Source organism: Ceratotherium simum, chromosome 24 (assembly GCF_057802395.1).
Source record: "Ceratotherium simum simum isolate JZ-2026a chromosome 24, ASM5780239v1, whole genome shotgun sequence".
Classification (NCBI taxonomy): Eukaryota; Metazoa; Chordata; class Mammalia; order Perissodactyla; family Rhinocerotidae; genus Ceratotherium; species Ceratotherium simum.
The window spans coordinates 11,957,293-11,966,169 of NC_141923.1; positions in this window are offsets into that span (position 1 = coordinate 11,957,293).

Consider the following 8,877-nt stretch of genomic DNA (forward strand, 5'->3'; position numbering starts at 1 on the left):
CAATCTCACCCCAAACCCAGCGTACAGTCCACAGAACGGCTCTGATGCTTCTAATGCCCCCTTTCTCCAAATGTCCTTCTCCTGGTTGCCAACCCCCAGGGCTCTGCTGTGACCTCAAAGTTGATGCTGAGATTTCGACACATCACTGCCAATGGCCAGGACCTGCTTATGGGAGCAGGGACAAGGAATGTCTCTGCCGTGGCCCTGGGGGCATTTTAGGGGATGATGCCAGTCGCCTGGGGAGATGTCTGGGTCAATCCCCTCATCGCCTCATCTTTGGGCTACGACTCCTGTCCCCAGGGAAGCCCCCCACTGCCCTCAGCGGGAGAAAGCAGCAGCCCCTGCTCCATCTCTCCAGTGTAGGGCTTTCAAATCCACCTATTCCTCTGGGCAGGGGCGGCTGGACGTGCCCCATGACCCGAGGGACACATTAGCGTATCAATCAGGGGGCTGCAGTGGGATTGCCGGATTTAGAAATGAAAATACAGGACTCCCAGTTAGATTTGAATTTCAGATAAACAGCAAGTAACTCTTTAGTATAAGTATGTCCCCTGCAATATTTGGGACATACTTATAGTAAAGGGCATTTGTTGTTTATCCGAAACTCAAATTTAACTGGGCATCCTGTATTTTATCTGATGACCCTAGCAAGACACAGCAGGCACATATGAAAGGTTGAAGAGAAGTCGATAAAGGGACAGAGGTGTGGGCACGGTCAAGGGCACCGAGACAGAGCGAGGCACCCAGATCCAGCAACAACGGGAGGCTGTTAGCGCCCAGGGCCGAGGGGGCAAGGGGAGGGGATGATGACCCTGGAGCCTGACAGGAGCTGTAGCGACAGAGGATGGAGTCACAGTCAGAACCGTGGCCCAAAGCAGAGGAGGAGCTGGAGAAATAAGTATCCTGACTTCTCTCTCTTGTCTCACCCACCAGCGCCTCCCCTTGGCTGGACCCAGTCAAAAGTCAGAGGGCAAACACCTTAGGTGATGTCCTGGTCAGTCTGCCAGGCACAGAGCCCGGCACAGAAGGGCAGAGCAGGGATCTGACAGAAAATGGGGCAGCCAGCACAGTCAAAAAGGAAACCAGGCTTTCTTACTCCCCTTGATGATACTTACAGAGGACTCTCCCTGCCAGGCAGGCGGGGATGGAGGGCTGAGTCATCGACGCCATACACAGACCTACTCTTCATTAAGAGGCTCCATTAAGAGTCCTCCAGGAAGAGGCACAGAGTGGAGGCCAAGCAGATGTGGCCAGATGGCCAGGGGGCCTCTCATCCCTCAAGACGTGGCTCTGATTGGCTCTAACCTGGTCGGGTTCTCTGGCCCTTCTGTGTCCAAAGCCTCTCCCAAGATTTCTACCCAGTTCTCTTGCCCCCAGGGCCCTGCTCCAGGCTGGCTCTCAGGCTGGACACCTGCCAAGGTAGGCTCGCTGTCTACAATTCAGGAGCCCGAGCTTCCTGGGAAGTGCAGGCGGGGTGGGAGGGCCACCTGAGTGCAGGGCTGGCCCCCACAATGGCCACTCCCACTACCCTCCCTCCTGGGTTCAAGCTCCTCTCCCTCTGCTGTGCAGAACTGCCTCCCTCCTCTCAAGGCCCAGGATGAGGTGGGAATCACGGCCACCCCCAACTTTTATCCAAGTATTTCCCAACGAAGACAGCTGTGTCTCTCTCTCTCTTTTCCTCCCTCACTCCCTCTATCCCTCCCCCTCCCTCTTTCCTCCCCCCCACCCCACCCCGAGTGCCTCTGAACTGCTTGAAAACCTCCCAGGCTGCTCTTTGCCATGTGAGGACACAGTGAGAAGACAGCCATCCACAAGCCAGGAAGGGGCCCTCCCAGACACCGGGTCTGCTGGCACCTTGATCCTGGTCTTCCCAGACTCCAGAACCCTGGGACCTGTGGCAACCCTGCCTCAAACCAACAGAGGATGACAAGGCTTTAGGGAACCACAGCACAACCTGGGAACCCGGGTCACGACTGAAAAGCAGAGCTGCCCTCCGACCTGGATGCTGATCTTGGACTGATATACGAGAGAAATAAAGGTCAATCTTTTGTAGGCAAAAAAAAAACCCTCCCCATTGCCGACCTCATACAGTCCAAGCCTTAGCATGACCTGCAAAGCTCTCCTGATCCAGCGCCTGGCAACTCCTCCAGCCCCACTTTGCCCTTCCCCACACCCTGCGGTCTGGCCACACCCATCTCCTGTGGTCGCCCACTGGCCACAGGCTTCAAGGCCCCAGGCTTCAGGGCCACAGGCTTCAATGTCGCAGGGCTTGGCTCCTGCTGTACCCTCTGCCCAGGATGCCCTGCACCCACCTGTGCACCTCGACAACCTGCATCTGCCAAAACTCTGGGCGGCCTGTGCCTCCTCCGTTGGAAGGCCTACCCAACCCCACCCTGACCCCATGCCTCTCCTTGACCCCACACCTCCCTCCGCCCCTCCTCCGTGACCCCAGCCTCCCTACGGCCCTCCTCCCTGAGCCCACCCCTCTCTCCTCCCCTCTTCCCTGACCCCATCCTCCCTCCACCCTCCTCCCTGACCCCACCCTCCCTCCACCCTCCTCCCTGAGCCCACCCTCCCTCTACTCCTCCTCCCTGAGCCCACCCTCCTCCACCCTCCTCCCTGAGCCCACCCTCCCTCCACCCTCCTCCCTGAGCCCACCCTCCCTCCGCCCTCCTCCCTGAGCCCACCCTCCCTCCGCCCTCCTCCCTGAGCCCACCCTCCCTCCACCCTCCTCCCGGACTCCACGCCTCCTTCCCGACCCCACCCCTCCTCCCTGACCCCACCCCTCTGCCCACTCCTCTCTGACCTCATTCCTCCTCCCTGACCCCCACCTCCTCCCACTCCTCCTCCCTGGCCCTTGACTCCCTCCCCAGCCCCTGAGGCTGTGCCTCCCCATGGGTAGAGGTTGTACACACCAGCAGCTGACCCTGCTTCTGGCTCTTGGGCTCATGGCATTTAATTTGTGCCTTGAGGATAAAAATAGTAATAGTTACATTTATTGAGCACTTGCCTCAAGCAGCCGCTGCCCTAGACTTTCCTGGTGTGTTACCTCATTTAAGCCTTATACTGGCCCCGTGAGGAAGGCGCTGGTTATGTCTCTTGACTTACAGGTGAGAAACTGGGGTGCGGAGATGGGCCAAGTAACCTGCCCAGTGGCTGCCAGGACCCACTCCAACCCCACACCCACTGCTCCGCAGAACCTGCCCAGTGGGTGGAGGAAAAGGGCATTCCAGGTCCCAGGGGGTCCAATGGCTCGAATGTGCAGACAGGTGAGTGAGGGTCGGGCCCCGAGTGGAAGTGAGGCTGTGGAAGGCGTGTGAGGCTGACCACAGAAACTTGGAGCTCCTACCAAGACCACTGGGCAACACGCCTCATGCAGCCTGTGTTGATTCTCCCGGGATCCACCTTCCCCCAGGGGACGCAGAGCCCTCAGCCCGACAGGCACCAGACTGCCTGGGTCAGACACCAGGCTACCAGGCACCGCAGCCTGGAGATTACCTCTCGGCCCCAACAGTCCCACTCTGGGGATGTGTGGCACCACAGACACCTGATCCCGTTGGGCCAGGCATTGCTGCTAAATATAGGCCCAGAGGCCCTGAGAGAAGGGCAAAGACTGAGAGGCCAGCTGGCCAGACAGGAAGGGCCACGAAAAAAGCCCTGCACCCACCCGCATTCAGCTCTCATCCCGGAGCCCAGGCTGGCAGTGCCCAGGAGCAGCAGGACATCCGCCCCCAGAGCATGGCCCGGGCGGTTGGCAGGCGCCGTGTGTGCCTGGGTCACACGCTCGTCGGGGACCAGGCCAGGAGCTATGACAGTGCAGTTCGTAGCGGATGCTGCTGGCTTCAGTGGCACCAGGAAAATTGGGAAGGAAGGGAAGAAGGGCAAGAACAGAGATGAAGAAAATTTAAAATCTGGACCCTGTATTAATCAAGTGAACTTGGAAATATGTCTTAAAGTCTCTGAGCCTCCATCTCCTGGGCTGTGAAATGGAGACAGCCACAGCCACCCCACAGGACAGTGTCTTGTCTACTTCACTCCAGGGTCAGCCCACCCCAGGGGTCCCTGAGGGCTTCCTGGAGGGTCAGCCTCACTGGGACACATACAAGACCACATGTGTGCACATGAGTAAGGAGAGAGTCCTTGTGCACAAAGATTAGCAGCAAATACATACACTCACTGAATTCTGCCCAACAGCCAGTTATTTTGAAACTACGTTTGATAGAAAGTTGAATCCCAGGCTTCAGAAATTCTTGTAAAATCATTGTTATCCCATTTTTCATGTCTGAATTTTTTTTTTTTTTTTTTTTTGCTGAAGAAGATTCACCCTGAGCTAACATCCGTGCCAATCTTCCTTTGTTTTGTATGTGGGTTGCCACCACAGCATGGCCACCAATGAGTGGTGTGGGTCTGCGCCGTGTAGGAGTCGAATCTGGGCTGCCAAAGCAGAGCACGCTGAACTTAACTGGTAAGCCACAAGACCGGCCCCTTTTATTTCTGATTTTGAAAATATTTAGGTAGGCTTGATTTGAATTCCAACTGACTTACAATTAGAACTTTTATACTCAGAGAACAAAGAAAGATATGTGGGTGCACAACTTATAGCTACTCCTTCTGGTTTCAGAGGCACTCAGAGTTTGGGGGGCCTGTATTCTTTTTTTTGTGTGTGTGTGTGAGGAAGATTAGCCCTGAGCTAACAACTGATGCCAATCCTCCTCTTTTTTGCTGAGGAGCTGACATCCGTGCCCATCTTCCTCTACATTGTATGGGACGCCGCCACAGCATGGTTTGACAATCGGGGCGTCAGTGCACGCCCGGGATCCAAACTGGTGAACTCCGGGCCGCTGAAGCAGAGCGGGCGCACTTAACCGCTGCGCCACTGGGCCGGCCCCGTGGTGGGGCCTGTATTCTTCACAGCTCCACAGTGCAGCTTCTTCCTCCACTTCTCAGAGAGGGGAAAGATTTGCAGAGAGTCATGCAGAACTTTCCAGAAAGGCCAAGACCAGCACTCTGGTGGCTAGGCCCAAGCTCTTTCTAATGTGTCGGATGCCTTGCACCACATGTGCACACACACCTGTGCACCAAGAAAGAGATGGAGAGCTGTGTTTTTAGAAAACAAGAGACTTCAACAGTTACTTAGTATTTTTTTTGGTTTTGTTTTGTTGTTTTCTTTTTGTGAGGAAGATCAGCCCTGAACTAACATCCGTCGCCAATTCTTCTCTTTTTGCTGAGGAAGACTGGCTCTGGGCTAACATCCGTGCCCATCTTCCTCCACTTTATATGGGACGCCTCCCCAGCATGCCTTGACAAGTGGTGCATCAGTGCACGCCCGGGATCCGAACCTGCGAACCCTGGGCTGCCGAAATGGAGCATGTGAACTTAACTGCTATGCCACCAGGCCGGCCTCCCTGTTACTTAATATTTTTATAAGACTATTTCATTGGCCAACTGTCCTGCCAACTGGTGGATTAAATTCGCCTCTTGTTTTCACTTAAAGAACGTGAGCCGTGTGTGTAGTGTGTGAGCTAAGCATGGTCAGTACACGTGTGTGAGTGTGTCTGAGTGCACCAGCCACCAGCAGCGGGGGTTGGCCCTAGCAGGGCTGAGACCCACCTAGGCCCCTGCCCCCTTTCCTGCTTAATGGAGAAACCCCAACCTTCATGGCGATCACCTTCCTCCTGCATTACTCAGACAAAGGCTGCATTTCCCTCTGCCGGTGACCTTCAGGGCTGGTTTACAAGCCCCGTTCAGTGAGCCATCCCTACAACAGTCACAAGCCATTTTTTTTTTTTTTTAAAGATTTTATTTATTCATTTTTTTCCCCCCAAAGCCCCAGTAGATAGTTGTATGTCATAGGTGCACATCCTTCCAGTTGCTGTACGTGGGACTCGGCCTCGCGTTGGACGGAGAAGTGGTGCCTTGGTGCGCGCCCGGGATCCGAACCCGGGCCGCCAGCATCAGAGCGCGCACACTTAACCGCTAAGCCACGGAGCCGGCCCAAGCCATTTGAAATCCAAACGCCTGGCCCTCCTGATGGCAGCTGTTCCTGAAATCCAAAGCCATCCTCAGGGATCAAGGGAGAGGCCCCTGCCCCTTCCCCTCCTCCCCTCAGTGCAGACCTCATTCTACTCCACACGCCCCCTTCCCACCCTGCGCCGCCCCTCCAGCCGGGCTTTCTCTACCACGGCACCGTGGACATCTGGACCATTAATTCTATGTTGGGGAGGCTGTCCTGTGCATTGTGGGGTGTTTAGAAGCATCCCTGCCCTCTACCCACTAGATGCCAGTAGCAACCCCCCACCCTTAGTTGTGGCTACCAAAAATGTCTCCAGGAATCGTCAAAAGTCCCCGGGGGAAAGTGTCCCAAGTCAAGAACCACTGTTTGCAACCAACCACCATCCCCTCTGTCTCCACCAGGAAGTTTAAGCTGATAACAACCTCTAACATTTATAAGTCTTTATTCTAAGGAAGATATATATATAATTTAATCCTTGCTACCTTCCTATGAGGTATGGGTACAATCATTTTTCCTCCGTTTTATAGATCAGGAAGCCAATAGTCAGAGAAGTTAAGTCAGTTGTCCAAGATCACACAGCTAGCAAGTATTGGAGCTGGCAGATGACTCCAGAATCTGGGCACTTAGCCACTGGGCTCCGCAGGGAGATCTGGGGCAGACACTTTACAAGCGATTCTGTGCTGGGAGGGGCCCCAGCCTGACCTCCTGGAGCGGGAACAAGGAGGCACAATGACATGGACACTCAAATTGCCGGTGCTTGAAGCCTGTAGCTGCTCACCGGGGCTTGTGGTCTGTGGCAAACCACAGGGGCCCCACCCCCACGCATTTCTGGGAGTCTCCAGGGGCCAGCAGGCATCTTAAATGTGTCCCTGAGGAAGTCCGGCCTGCCCTCTGGGCTCGTGCCCCTCTGGTGTGGTGGGGTTCCTGCCAGTTACCCCAGTAAGTTGGGTTTTAGGGTCTAGGTCATGGTGTGATTTTCAACTGCTCCTATCACGCTGTAAGTTTGGGAAGGAGCTGCGGAAAAGTCCTGAATAGATTTCTGGAAGCCATGGCTTCTGCAAAGCCTGACAGCTCCTCTCACTCTCCAGGCTCCGCTTCCCCTCCTCAGAAAAAGGATGCTGGCGCAGAGGAACCTGGAGGACCTTCAGTTCTGACGTCCTTTGCTCGTCTGCTCCTTCAGTTCTCTGTGGGACAGAGGCTGTAGTGGAGGTGTCACCACCACCAGCCCAGGCGAGTCCCAGGAGGGCCTCAGTTCCTCCATCTGTCACAGCAGGACGATAACGCCTCCCTCACAGGACGGCCATGCAAGTGTCCAGGCCCCAGGAAGGGCTGGTAAGTCGGGGTGTCTGCCCATCCCTCCCTCACCCAGGATGTCGGGATCCCTGGTCCCCTCACCTATGTCCCCAGGCCTGCCCCACACTCAGAACCTGGGTCCTCTTCACAGAGCAAGCCCAGGGGCTTCCCCAGAGTGCCAGGGCTGGCTGACACCCTGCAATGTCACATCATTGGCCACTTTGGATTCCCCCAAGAGCAAGGCCGAGGTGAGAGCTGAAACCTGAGAGCAGACAGCTGCGCTCCACTGGCTGCCCCTGCAGAGCTGCCAAATGGGTAAAGCTGCATACCTGGAGTAGCCACTTCGCTCCCTGCAAGCTGGGCCTCTGCAGTGCTGGGCCAGGGCCTGCATTGGAGAGGCATCTGCTTCCCGTCTCCACCGCAGCAATGGAGGGAATGGGCCCCCGACCTGGTCCCAGCTCCACCCGGATAGCGAGGGGCCGGCAGGAGCTGCTGCATCCAGCAGGACGTGCAGTGTCCAACACAGCCAGCGGCTGTCCCCAGGAAGGAGGGCGGGCCTGCTGCGTGCTAGTCTTGCTTGGGAGAGGGCTTTCCCCCCTGCTCAGGGCCTTAGAAAGCTCCCAGCTCTGCTCTGAACATATTTTTGTTCGTGGAAAACCTGTTGACAGCAGCTAACTTGGGTTGAACTTTGCTCCCAGGTTCCCAAGTGTGACCCAGGCACAGTGAGATCAAGCCCTGGAGAGGCCGAGTGACCTGGGCAGCCAACAGAGCCAGCAGCCTCCAGCACGGATCAGCCCAAGTTTCACCGGCCGCCGGAGCCCGCCTGGCCCATGGGAGATGCCGCCCCACCTGCAGGTGGCAGGCGGAGGAAGAAGGCCCATGGATGACCATCTCCTGAGAGTGGGGGCCCTGGGGGGCTGTTGGAGCCCTGGGATCTCATTTAACCCCTACAGCCGTGGGAGAGAGGAGCTGTCGCTGCCCTATCCTCAGGAGATGAAACTGAGAGGCAGTAAGGAGCAGGGCCACGGCCAGGGTCCCGCAAGTGAGGAATGGGCTGGGATTATCTGACACCAGTGCCCATGCTGGAACCAGGAGGCCGTGCTAACTGGGATAGCACGTGAATGGCATCTCCCAGCAAGGAAGACACCATCTGCACAGGGCTGACCCAGCATGCCCCAGGCATGTCCCCACCACGCCCAGAACACCCTCCAGGGACAAGACTCCCATTGGAGAAAGTCAAAGCTCACAGACAGATGGCACCGGGGCTACAGGGTTTCTGCTGCAGATGGCTCCTTCCCCAAGGGCTGAAATCCAGGAGCGGAGCGAGATGACCTTACTATGCCCCGCCTTGGGGCGGGAATAACTCAGCAGCTGCCGGCTGAGGAGGGTTGATGATTTGTATGAGGGGGGCGTGGGGTTTAGAGCTGTGAGGCTGGCTGAGGCCGTGGCTCTGCCATTTCTTGCTGTCCTGCTGGTCTGTCCTGGCCACTTTTGTCTGAAGGGTCAGTCATGGCCCAGGAAGGCCCCAGGTGGCTGCAGACAGCCCAATGTCCCACAATTGAGTTTGCACC